At 41.9% G+C, this 13,269-nt stretch overlaps 1 protein-coding gene across 2 annotated transcripts in view; it reads right to left on the bottom strand.

Moving 5' to 3' along the window:
- Window positions 1-5,675, bottom strand: part of RABGAP1L (RAB GTPase activating protein 1 like) — a 549,683-nt gene extending 544,008 nt beyond the window's left edge. The window contains exon 1 of one of the 2 annotated variants that reach the window (XM_074960981.1): window positions 5,520-5,675. The gene's annotated coding sequence lies outside the window, so the exon portion shown is untranslated. The remainder of the gene's footprint in view (window positions 1-5,519) is intronic. The other variant, XM_074960979.1, reaches the window with a different exon arrangement.
- Between the last annotated feature and the right edge of the window lie 7,594 nt (window positions 5,676-13,269).

Here is a 13,269-nt window from a genome sequence, read left to right as displayed (position 1 = left end):
AACTTATCTGTATGTATGTATCTTCTTACTATATGTTCTATTCTATGCATCCAATGATAGTTTAAAAAAAAAAATACTCCCTTCCAATTTTCCACATTTTATAGATGCATAGAGTTTAAGGCTTCAAGGGACCATTATGATCATTAAGTCTGATCTCGTGCATAACATCAACTGTACAATTTCACCCAGTAATTTTTGAATCAAGTCCATTACTCTGGTTGAACTAAAGCATATATTTTATTGCACACCTCATTCTAGGTCTGAGTCATACCTGGTTAATTTAGACACACATATACCTACCAATGGATCTGTCCTTGTTTGTGAGCCCATAGCAACATCTATCTCACCAGGGAACACCTACACTATTCCAAGGGGGTATTTCTCTCTTATTTCTGGTCACAGGTAACAGCCATTGTTCACATGCTACCTTGAACATCCTCAAGTAGACTTCTTATGTGGATTGGAGCCTTCCAAGATCCATTGTCCGTTCAGTGTTTCTTGACTGGTCACTTAACTTGCAAATTCCTTTCTAAAGAAGCTGCCCAAATGACTTACTAACGCTATTTAAAATCAAACTAGTGCACAGCCAATATTCATAACTTCAAACACAAGAATGATACATGCATACAAATAGGATGAATATATTCAGTAGATCATAACCTTTGCAGAGATGTATTACATGGCATACATAGCATAAAAGATATTCCAGTTGTGTCATATTTACATTAATAAGTATATTTCCATAAAGCATTATGGGATGCAACGTCACAGTGGGTTCTTGGGTGGGGCTGGGAATGAGGAGTTTGGGGTGTAGGAGAGTGCTGCGGGCTGGGACCGAGGGGTTCAGAGGGCAGAAGGGGGATCATGGCTGGGGCGGAGGGTTGGGGCACAGGGGGGAGGCTCAGGGACGCAGGCTCTGGGCGGCGCTTACCTCAAGCAGCTCCTGGAAGCAGCAGCAAGTCCCTTCTCTGGCTCCTATGCAGAGGTGAAGCAAGGTGGCTCTGCACGCTGCCCCATCCGCAGGCACCGCCCCTGCAGCTCCCATTGGAGTGCCAGAGGTGGGTACTGGAGTGCATAGGAGCCGAAGGCTAGGAGCCACGTTGAGCGGCCCCTGACCCTGCTCCCCGGCTGGAGTGCCGGAGCGGGAAAAGTCCCAGACCCTGCTCCCTAGCGGGAACTTGAGGGCCTGTTTAAAATGGCTGGTGGGCCAAATCCGGCCTGCGGGCCGTAGTTTGCCCACCCCTGCTTTAGGATATATAAAGGAGGCAGGGTAGATTGATTTAAATCAGAGCAATTTAAATCACTAATTTTAATTATCATTTCAAGAAGAAAGCAGGAAACTTTCATTAAAATGATTTAAATTATGTCTTGCATTTAATATTTTTTAGTTATTTTCCTAAAGAAAAGATGATTCTCACTGGTTGGTAACCATTAAAACACGGTGATTTACAACTAAAATATAACCTTCACACTAAATTTGGTACTACTTGTTGATAACCAGGAAGATACATTTTATCTGTACACATTTATTTAAGCAATTATATAGCTTAACTTACATTTATTCAGATTCTAACATTTTTATGTTAGAAACTTGTAAATGATGTATTTCTTATTTCTAGATTACAAGTAGTTTCCTGGAGTGACAAAGTAGATGAGATAATATCTTTTATTGGACCATTTTCTGCTAGTGAGAGCTGGGCCAGTAAAAGCTATTACCTCATCCACCTTGTCTGTCCAATATCTTGGGACCGACACAGCTACAACAACACTGCACACAATTAATTTACTTGTTATTTGTGTCCAGACTGAATGGCTATTCGACACTACTGAGGACACTACTCTAGTCAACTTTGTTACAGGAGCCTCTATTAATAGGAGTTTGAGAAGGCCATCCCGATCCTTTTTCTAGAGTGAAGGAAAAAGAGAGAGCACTGGTTGGGACCATGCTCTTCATTATACCTTGTAAACACTGAACAGAGTCATCCCTGCGTCTTGGAATGCCAAAGTTACCACTAAGTCAAAAGCTAGCTTTCTTACCAGTATCAGCCATGAGCCCCATGGCCTAACAGGTGCAAAGAAGAAGGGGCAACACAATGGGAATGAATTCAAAATGAAGTCCGTATTTGCGGAAACAAGGCTGAGAACAGAAGAACAACCCTAGACTACAGTACCTGCAACAGTGGAAACTAAAAATACTTTTTAAATTAAGAAAAGTTAGTTAATACTAAACATCTTAGGAGATGGAAGAAAGCACATAGGTAACCACCAAGAAGGAAGAGTGGCATTTGGGAAACACCTTTTTGAGTATGTCTACACTGGAATAAAAGACCCACAGCATGGGCATAGCTGCTTGGGTTTGAGGGCCTTGGGCTCAATGGCGGAAAATTATTGTGTAGACATTTGGGCTGAGGCCGGAGCCTGGGCTCTGCAGTCCTCACTGCTTACAAGCATTTGAGAAAGAGACTTTTTTGTATTCTTGGGCTCAAATGTGTACATTAAAAAGCAAGCGTACATGCCCCAGGGGGTGCTACCAGCTAGATTACTTAAGACTTGCTAATATCTTTCAAGAACAAAGACCTACACAGGCAAAAAAGAGAATAAAAGTGAAAGACACAGATTCACAAGTGATGTGTTACTAAACAAATGCCAATGAAGCACAGGTTGAATTATACCACCACCAGAAAAGAAAGGAAACTCATGCTGTTTGGATAGTCAATGGAATTAACATGTTCCAAATATCATAATTACATAAGGATGTTATGTGTAAGTTGTCTAACATATCATAAACATCGAACAACCAGACCACGGGCTGGATCTGTTCCACTTTGTGTATTTATATGGCCCACATAGAATATTCAAATTCTGCAAAATCTGAGTTTTCAGTAAAAACAAAGGTTCTTGCCCTACCAGTTGCAAAGATAACCTTTCAATCATGAACTAAGAGTAGCTACTCTGAAACCTAAGAGTAGCTGATGTACTGTTCTCTTCCTGAATCTGCAGACAGGCTGAAACAATGACTGAGAATTCCCGTGCCCTATTAATCTCATTAGCATCTTAACAATATAAAGCCTAATGGTAACACTTTATATTTCAACATTATTCATTAATTTAGGAGATGCAATGGTGGGAAGGGTGAGAGTGAAGCCCAAAGAGAGGAAATGGGAATTGAAATTGCTGCAGGGAACAAAATGCAGAGGGAAGAAAGACTGATTCAGAAAGACAGGAAAGTTGAAGCAAAAATACTATAGGGAAGGAGAGGAACAAGGGGCAGAACTACAGGTGACCATAAATACAAGTAAATTTTCCCACCCTGTAGTGCTGAAAGCAAAAATAAGGAACTAATAGTGATGGTAAGTAAAAGTTTGGTAACAAAATGAAAAACATACTATACCCTTGATCTTTATACAAGCCTCTTATTGACATCATTGGAAGCTTCAGCACAGACATGGGTTGTATGTGGCCCACACCTTAGCACATGAACCAAAATTTAAAGTTGAATTCAGCCCTCTAAACAAAATGAGGCTCAGTATTCCACCATATCTCTATGAAAATTTAATTAAAATTACAGTTAAATACTTCCATCAGTTCTTCAGATTTAGCTTCACTTTTAGAAACACTATTCAGATCATTCTGTGCTAACAACTCAGTCAGTATTCCAGGCCCAATCAAGTTCAAACTGCACATTTACTTCATACCAGTATCATTTGATGTTTAATTATGTCAGATGTACCATACAATCCAAATGTGCTGCACAAACAATGTTGGCCCCAGTCCTGCAGAGATTTATACACGTGCTTAACTTTTGAAGACTACTCACAATGTATCAAGGTGAGTACATGTACACGGGAAGCCTGCAGAATTGGGGCACTAACCTTAAAATCACCAATTCCAAAACTTCAATATGTGCAGATGTCTTTAAAAAGGCAAAAAGTTATGTTTTGAAAATCCGGTTTCAGAGTAACAGCCGTGTTAGTCTGTATTCGCAAAAAGAAAAGGAGTACTTGTGGCACCTTAGAGACTAACCAATTTATTTGAGCATAAGCTTTCGTGAGCTACAGCTCACTTCATCGGATGCTTATGCTCAAATAAATTGGTTAGTCTCTAAGGTGCCACAAGTACTCCTTTTCTTTTTGAAAATCCATTTGTACACAGCTGCTTTGTTACACTTTGTTGATGGCTTTACAAACAGGATAAAGTGAATTTTAAGTCCCCAAAACATGCAAGCACGTTGACATACAGAACTTGGGAGTTTGCTTTAGTCAAGTGAACACTTCAGTGGGGTAACATGGGTTTGCGGAAAACAGAATTTGTTGCTTTCTATCCTAACAGGCAGGAAGTTTTTGAAAGAGGTAGGGGGTGCAGCTGCTCTTTACCAAAGTGGGATTTGGCATCATGTCATCAATATCATCATGAAGCTGGCTAAAGCTTGAAAATGAAAACATGAGAAATGTTTCTACACAGGCTTCTTTTAAACAGAAGGGTTTTTTCTAGTTGTTGCTTTTATTTTTTTAAAGCGGCTAGTACTTTATATCTATAGCTCAAAACAGAAAAACATTCAAAATCCCTTGCTAAGAAAAATTATATGAGATGTAATTAACATACAAGAAAATCAAATGCAAACAGCCCAGCACTGAACCCTTGACAGTGAGATTAAAGTAATTGCCACACTTTAGAAACATACAGTAGAGCAGACGTGCAAAGTCTCACTCCTTCAGAGAGCGACTCCCTCATTTGGGATTAAGTTTTAAGGAGTTTTTAAAGTGTCTCCATGTGCATGAAGGGTTTTGCTGTGTGTATCAATTAAGTGTTTGTGCTCCTCAGACAAACAGACAGATGCAGACTGCTGCTTTGCTAGTTTTAGACTTGGAAAGTGACTTCGCTTTTCCTACGAGGAGAAGAGAGGAACCCTTCCACCGAATCCCCCCTTCCCAGCTCAAGAGGCAAGCAACTTTACCATTACACGCCAGCTTCATAACACATACACACACACACCCCACAAAGCTGCACTAACCCAAGGACCGCTGGAGTGCAGGGAAGCGCACACACACACAAAATACCTGGACACAGAGCAGAACGACACAGCAACTCCCGCACCAAAACACACACACACCTCGCGTCTCCTCCTCCTCCTCCTTCTTTCGGGGCAGGGGAGGCGCAGCCGGCGACTCCGAGAGCACCGGGCGGGGGGGGCAAACACCGAGGCAGCAGCAATGTCGGCAGGTCACAGCTAGTGCCGCCCCCTGGCAGGAGAAGCCACCCGAGGTCACGAGGACCTGTCACAGGCTCAGGCCGCCCACCCAGGGCAGGGCAAAGCGAGACTCAAGACCTGCGGACCTGAAAGAAAGCAGCTCCCTCCCCTTTCCGGGCACCAGCGGACCCAAAAGAGAACCGCTCGCGCCCCCCCACCCGCCCGGTGAATAGGGGCGAGGTACCGCCCCCTCCCGTCCGCACACAGGGGGCAGCCCAAGCACAGCCCAAGAGCGGGACCTCGAGACGTTGTTCCCCTTCCCCTCGCTCACCAGCCGCAGAACTCTGCGTGCTCCAGCCCGGCTGCCCGGCCCGTTCCGGCTTCGCTCCAACACCGGCGCTCCGAGAAGTGGCGGAGGGAGGGAGCGAGCAAGAGGGGAGGAGCAGGGGAGAGGAAGTCGCGCAGCCGCGCTGAGGTTCGAGAGGACGACGAACATTCCAACAGCGGAGCGCGCGCGCGCGGGTCCAAGAGCCGGGGACCAAGCGGCCGTCGAGGGCGGCCTTTGGAAAAGGCGGTATGAGCGCGCCCCCAGCGGCTATTGTTGCCTCCTGCTCGTTGGTGCGCGCGCGGCAATCTACGGCCTTCTGACTGAGGGGCCTGCCGCGCGTGCCCCGTCAGTCATTGGCGGTTCAGGGCAGCCGCGTGCCCTACTCCGCGGACCGCTCCCGCGTATGAAGGGAGCGCTGTGGGTTGCTCGTCAGGGAGAGCCGCTGAAGCCCCGGATTTTCCAGGGTGGCGGTTAGGCACCTAAAATAACTGGCCTGAGCTGAGCTTTGTAGGGGGGGTAGCCGCACGTCTCCTGAGGAGCGGCTCTGCCAGCTCAGCCCCTTTCCCCCAGGCGCCTGGGGGTGGCTAGCTGCCTTAGTGTAACTAATTATGTTGGTGCCTAGCTTCAGGCAATTGAAAACGTTGGCGTTTGTGGCTGCTCGATGACATGCGTTGCTGCGTGGCAGGAGTAACACCAACCACAGAGGTCAGAAAATCCGGAGTCAGCCCTTCTCCTCCGAAAAAAACACCTCATTAAGGGAGATTGGCGTGCAAGTCATGAGGCTCTTTGAAACAAGTCTGGTGTGGTTTTCTGTCTGTCACCGAGCGCTTAATATGTGCCAGGGCTGAGCTCTGGCACTTCTAGACTTGGCAGTTTATAGCCGGAGCATCTCTGGGCTTGCTGCATCAGTTATGAATGAAAAAAACATGTTTTAGCCCTGGCACCTCTCATTACAAATTAAGCATTGCTGTCAGCTGATTTGCAGACTCCCGATGCAAGTCCTCAGGGTGGGTGTCAATCACAGTACTTCCAGCTCTTGCAAATTAAAGTGCTTCCTGCTACAGCTGCTGTGAAAATAATGAGAACACTCGCTTTCATGCAGTTGTGGTGCAGGTGTCTGCAAGTCTCATAACCTTCCTTTCTTCCTGTTCAGCCCTGGCAGCTACCTGTTCCCATAGCTGCCAAAGCTTGTGCAGCTCCACCTGTAACATTTCTGACAAGTGAGAAAGTCATTAATGTATGTATCCCAATCCTATATAGTTTCCCATTATTGCTTGCTGTGGGGGACAGGGATCCCTGTCAGGGACATTGGAGAATGTCAAACATGGAGCGGCATAAGACCTTCACTTCTTTCCAAAAAAGTCAATTGCTACTGATTATCCCATTCTCCCATGCCCCAAGTAAATTGCCTTTCTACTTTTGTGCTTGACCTTCAGCTGCCTCTGGGCCTGCTGGATCAGGTACATAATGGCTCAACAGAGGGGGGGATTATATTGCCCTCTAATTCCAGCAGATGATACCAATTTGTTTCTGATTATTGACCCATCAACAATTATATATCCATTTATGTAACTGGAGAGTGTTTTGTTGGTTTCCTTTCTCTATTTCTTTCACTCTTATTCTCCTTTTATGCTGAAACAAGCCATAAAAAATAAATTGTAATTAAAATTAAATATACATATTATAGAGCTTGTCAGGGCTGCTTCTGCCTCAAAGATAGATCAAGGGTGGTTGCCTAGAACAGCAATGTGTTAAGAAGCTAGGGTGACCAGACAAGAGGAGAGGGGTAATAGGAGTCTATATAAGAAAAAGACCCAAAAATCAGCACTGTCCCTTTAAAATCAGGACATCTGATCACCCTATAAGAAGCATCACTCCAGAATGCTTAATAATGACTATTTATTGTGTGAATGACTGTGGGCTAGATGTGGCAGATTTTTCCAATTAACATAAGGCAGCAAATTTGTAGAGGTGGCACATGATTTATATAATTAGGTAGGATTTAGGAAAGATGATGCAGGGATATCTTATTTATGCAATGTTCTACACTAGTTTCTCTCCACAGAAGCTAGTTCTGCACTGATTTCCCATGCAAGGAACCTGGGTATACTGATGGGGATCTTGGACAGGGAATTAGCAATTATGGGGATCCTACGGCCAAATTTCTATGCTTTTGGATAGTTCAACAGGTCTAGACAACACTAGTAAACATACAAGCGGCTGCCAGCATGTTCTTGGGGGGGAAATTTTAAGGGAAAAAGCTAGTGCAGACAAGACCTTAGGAGTTACTGTAACAATAACAGATACAGCATTTACACATGGAAATGTGATTCTTCAAGATCCTGATGTTGTTTGAACTTATTTAGTGTGACTAGAGAAAATTGACACATCCAAACATTCCATTCAGATGAATGATTATTCATATACTGTAAGAAAAGGACACCAAGTTTTGAATATACAGTCATAGAGCCAGGTTCTATAGTGAGGAAGGGCTGCTTTGCACTGCACTGGCATCATAAATTGGCACTAAAGTTGGCCGTTCATAGGGAAAAGGTCATGGCCAGAGGAAAAGAAGTATGACTGATACCTCTCTAAAACGATGCTGATTGCCAGCTGTCTTTTTAACCTATGGTGGCTATTTTCAGTTGGCATAAGTTAGAGTAGTCTTCAGGCTGTTCCAACCTGGCCTGTGGTTAGACACAGACATGTAGCAATATCAGGAGAGTACAAAGCTAAATTTCATGTCCTGTTTGCATATCCCTGATTTGGACAGCATCCAGGATCTGGCACTTAGAGTACATTGAGTTCCCTTTTAATGATTTGGTTTATTGAGGTGCTTGCTACAGCCTTTTGTAGGATTATTTATTTAATAATCTTGTTTGATCTTTACATTTTAATATAATTAAGTTGCAACCTTCATATTGGCTTCACTAAGAAGAAACAGATATTTTCCCGGCAGTTGCAAAGACTACAGAAATATAGCAGAATAATTATTTTATCATCTATAAAACTTCTGAGATTTTCCTTTTGGTGTTTTAATGCATTTAATCAATAGTTAATGACAGTAATCATTCATTGATAATGGTGCCAAAGAATACAGTCAATTGCTATTAAATTAAATTGCAATTCATATAATCAATTATAAATTAAATTTATTCATAATCATCTAATTTGTATTGCATAGCATCTATTAATGCAGTTGACTGTGGATTGGTTATTTTGTAATTCAAACACCATTCATTAACATTAATATGAAATGCATATCACATTTTAATATCATTTATTCTCTATTAGTTATTTTGTAGTGCATACCAATAGCGAAGGATATGATTAAATAATAGTTAATTTGCAGTGAAAATACAGTAACACATGCCTTAAATTCCTTGTTGTTATTTTGTAGTGCACCTCAGTTTACCTTTCTAATGCAATAGCCATACTTAGCTTTGTGTCTTCAATTTATTTTCTGTTTAAAATGCTACTATCTTTTGCTGAAAATACTTTTTTCTAATTAAAGTGTAGCAGTGCTTCCCAGCCATTGGTATTCATCACTAGAGCTGATACATTAGTGTGTAGGGCCCAATCCAAAATCCAATTAAGTCAATCGAAAGACTCTCATTTACTTTAGTGGGTACCAGGTCAAGGATCTGGAGATTGATATTCTAGCCTTCACCTTCCTGCCTTCTTCATTAGCCTCTGTTTAGTCCCTCCCTGTGCACTTCCATATCCCGCATTTAAATTGTGTACTCTAATGGAGCAGCAATATAAGACCTGAATTTGGAGCAGCTGATGTTCCATTAGATAGTGTATATTTAAGGGCTGGTCCAGTGCCTGTTTAAATCAATAGGAGTCTTTAAATTGATATCAATGGGCATTGGACTAGGCCTTTTTTGGGAGACATCAGGGACTGTCTGGCACAGTCAAGACCTTGCAGGATCAGGCTTTTAATCTAGTAATGTGGTACAGTTTTTCAAAAAAAATTCAGCCAGAAAAGATGCTTGGGAATTTCCTGAACCACAGCACCTCCAGTAAAAGAAAAAGGATTTAATTAACTTTGTTATTTGGGGCTACTAATCTTTTTTTTTTCTAAACAAAAGCCTTTACTGACTTTCCTGTGTTTCCTTTTGTTGTAATGGAGCCCACTTGGTCTCCAGTTTTCTCTGAAAGCATTCACCAAGCTCTTCCGAAAATAAGGCAACAGGAGTCAGCCTACATCTTTCATGTTTGTAAGAGATCAACAGCATCATTTGTACATGGTCTCCACCGCCATTGAGAATAGATTTCCTGCGGTTACTTGCTTCTAAATTGCTTGACACAGCAGACCACAGTATCCCCCAATAGCCCAGGTGTTTCATAGATTTGTATGAAATATTTTTTCTACTTTTGGCACCTCAGAGACTAACCAATTTATTTGAGCATAAGCTTTCGTGAGCTACAGCTCACTTCATCGGATGCATACTGTGGAAAGTGTAGAAGATCTTTTTATATACACACAAAGCATGAAAAAATACGTCCTCCCACCCCACTCTCCTGCTGGTAATAGCCTATCTAAAGTGATCACTCTCCTTACAATGTGTATGATAATCAAGTTGGGCCATTTCCAGCACAAATCCAGGTTTTCTCAGACCCCCCCCACACACACACACACAAACCCACTCTCCTGCTTCCTCAGATGTTCTTGTTAAACCCTGGATTTGTGCTGGAAATGGCCCACCTTGATTATCATACACATTGTAAGGAGAGTGATCACTTTAGATAAGCTATTACCAGCAGGAGAGTGGGGTGGGAGGAGGTATTTTTTCATGCTTTGTGTGTATATAAAAAGATCTTCTACACTTTCCACAGTATGCATCTGATGAAGTGAGCTGTAGCTCACGAAAGCGGGTTCAAATAAATTGATTAGTCTCTAAGGTGCCACAAGTACTCCTTTTCTTTTTGCGAATACAGACTAACACAGCTGTTACTCTGAAACTTTTCTACTTTTGGCATTCATCACATTTGGATACCACTGTGGTGTTTATCTCATGTGGGGGCACAGAATTTTACATAATATAAGAAGGAGAGACTGTATGTTTCAATATTAAAACTGAATATATCCCAAACTATTAAGCATTGACACTCTCACCATATGACAGTGGAAAAGTAATTTTTCCTAGCTATGGAAAGTCTCAAACTTAGACTATTACTTTCATGTCATAGTAAGATGTCTCTTCTTAATATATCCAGATCCTCAAGCAGATAACTTCATTGATAGTTCAAATAAACTTATTGTGAGATAAAAAATCCAGTAACATAAGTGAGATGTGTTTCTAGAGGCTTTTTTTTTTAATATAGAAAAGGACAACATTCCTAATTAAATTTCTTCTGTTATTCATTGGAATTATTTGTATTCTTTGTTTTACAAGTGAGCACTACAAATATCAGGTGACAAAAAGATAGACTATTCCACACTAAGGTAATTTTTCCAAAGTTTAATCAAATTAGATCCTTTTTTGTTTAAAATGTATCTTCCAAAACTACAATGCGAGTATCTTCCTATCAGAAAAGGAGTACTTGTGGCACCTTAGAGACTAACAAATGTATTTGAGCATAAGCTTTCGTGAGCTACAGCTCACTTCATCGGATGCATTCAGTGGAAAATACAGTGGGGAGATGTATATACATAGAGAACATGAAACAATGGGTGTTACCATACACACTGTAATGAGAGTGATCAGGTAAGGTGAGCTGTTACCAGCAGGAGAGTGCGGGGGGCAGAGGGGGAACCTTTTGTAGTGATAATCAAGATGGGCCATTTCCAGCAGTTGACAAGACCGTCTGAGGAACAGTGGGGGTGACAGGGTGGGGATAAACATGGGGAAATAGTTTTACTTTGTGTAATGACCCACCCACTCCCAGGCGCTATTCAAGCCTAAGTTAATTGTATCCAGTTTACAAATTAATTCCAATTCAGCAGTCTCTCGTTGGAGTCTGTTTTTGAAGTTTTTTTGTTGAAGTATTCAGAGTAATAGCCGTCTTAGTCTGTATTCGCAAAAAGAAAAGGAGTACTGGTGGCACCTTAGAGACTAACCAATTTATTTGAGCATGAGCTTTCGTGAGCTACAGCTCACTTCATCGGATGCATACTGTGGAAATTGCAGAAGACATTATTATATACACAGACACCATGAAACAATACCTCCTCCCACCCCACTCTCCTGTTGGTAATAGCTTATCTAAAGTGATCATCAAGATGGGCCATTTCCAGCACAAATCTAATCACTTATCTGAAGTTTAGATTAGATTTAGATTTAGATCTAATCTAAATCACTTATCTAAAGTGATCTTGATGATCACTTTAGATAAGCTATTACCAGCAGGAGAGTGGGGTGGGAGGAGGTATTGTTTCATGGTGTCTGTGTATATAATAATGTCTTCTGCAATTTCCACAGTATGCATCCGATGAAGTGAGCTGTAGCTCACGAAAGCTCATGCTCAAATAAATTGGTTAGTCTCTAAGGTGCCACCAGTACTCCTTTTCTTTTTGTTGAAGTATTGCCACTTTTAGGTCTGTAATCGAGTGACCAGAGAGATTGAAGTGTTCTCCAACTGGTTTTTGAATGTTATAATTCTTGACATCTGATTTGTGTCCATTTATTCTTTTACGTAGAGACTGTCCAGTTTGACCAATGTACATGGCAGAGGGGCATTGCTGGCACATGATGGCATATATCACATTGGTAGATGTGCAGGTGAACGAGCCTCCGATATTGTGGCTGATGTGATTAGGCCCTATGATGGTGTCCCCTGAATAGATATGGGGACACAGTTGGCAACGCGCTTTGTTGCAAGGCTAGGTTCCTGGGTTAGTGGTTCTGTTGTGTGGTGTGTGGTTGCTGGTGAGTATTTGCTTCAGGTTGGGGGACTGTCTGTAAGCAAGGACTGGCCTGTCTCCCAAGATCTGTGAGAGTGATGGGTCGTCCTTCAGGATAGGTTGTAGATCCTTGATGATGCCAGTCCTCTGGCCTGGACTCAGCCCTTCTCCTCAGTCCATTCGTTTTGTTCTCAGGTGTTTCCAGCAGTCCTCTTTCCTGGGAAGGGAGTCAATGAAGAATGAACTCTGATGATGTCACTCCCCTGCCTTAAATATCTTTGCATATGGCAGGAATCGTTTGTCTCCCAGTTTGGTTCCCACCCCCACTCCCCATCAGTGGAAGAACACTAGTATTATCATAAAGTCCAGTACCAGGTGACTTGGTCACATGTCCCTGCAACCATAATTCAGAGACTGTTTGCAGTGTAAAGCTTCCTGATGGTAGATTAGCATTTCAGAGACCGATAGTTCTCCCTAATGACCCTTCCCAACTGGCCATCTAGACTGATTGCATTCTGTCTAGTGGGCATTCCTCAGGTGTAAACACATTTGTAATAGATGCATACACAATATTCCTGACTTCAGTTACAAAAATGATACCTGCATATAAATAGGATAACCATATTCAGTAAATTATAACCTTTCCAATGATATCTCACATGCCCTATCTTGCATAAAATACATCATAGTTATGCCATAATCATATCATAACAATATTTCTAAGAAGAATATGGGAACATAGTGCCACAGCGGTAATTTGCAAGAAAACACTTAAAAACTTTTAATACTTAAATTCAGGGTGGATTTGATTTAAATCAAATTGATTTAAATCACTAGTCAGGAAGACTCAGTTTAATCAGTTTATGGATTTCTACATAAAAGTGCATTCTTGTTGGTTGTTGT

The sequence above is a fragment of the Natator depressus genome, chromosome 8 (assembly GCF_965152275.1).
Source record: "Natator depressus isolate rNatDep1 chromosome 8, rNatDep2.hap1, whole genome shotgun sequence".
Classification (NCBI taxonomy): Eukaryota; Metazoa; Chordata; order Testudines; family Cheloniidae; genus Natator; species Natator depressus.
Note: the sequence above shows the minus strand (reverse complement) of the source record. Positions and strands in the feature narration are given on the sequence as shown.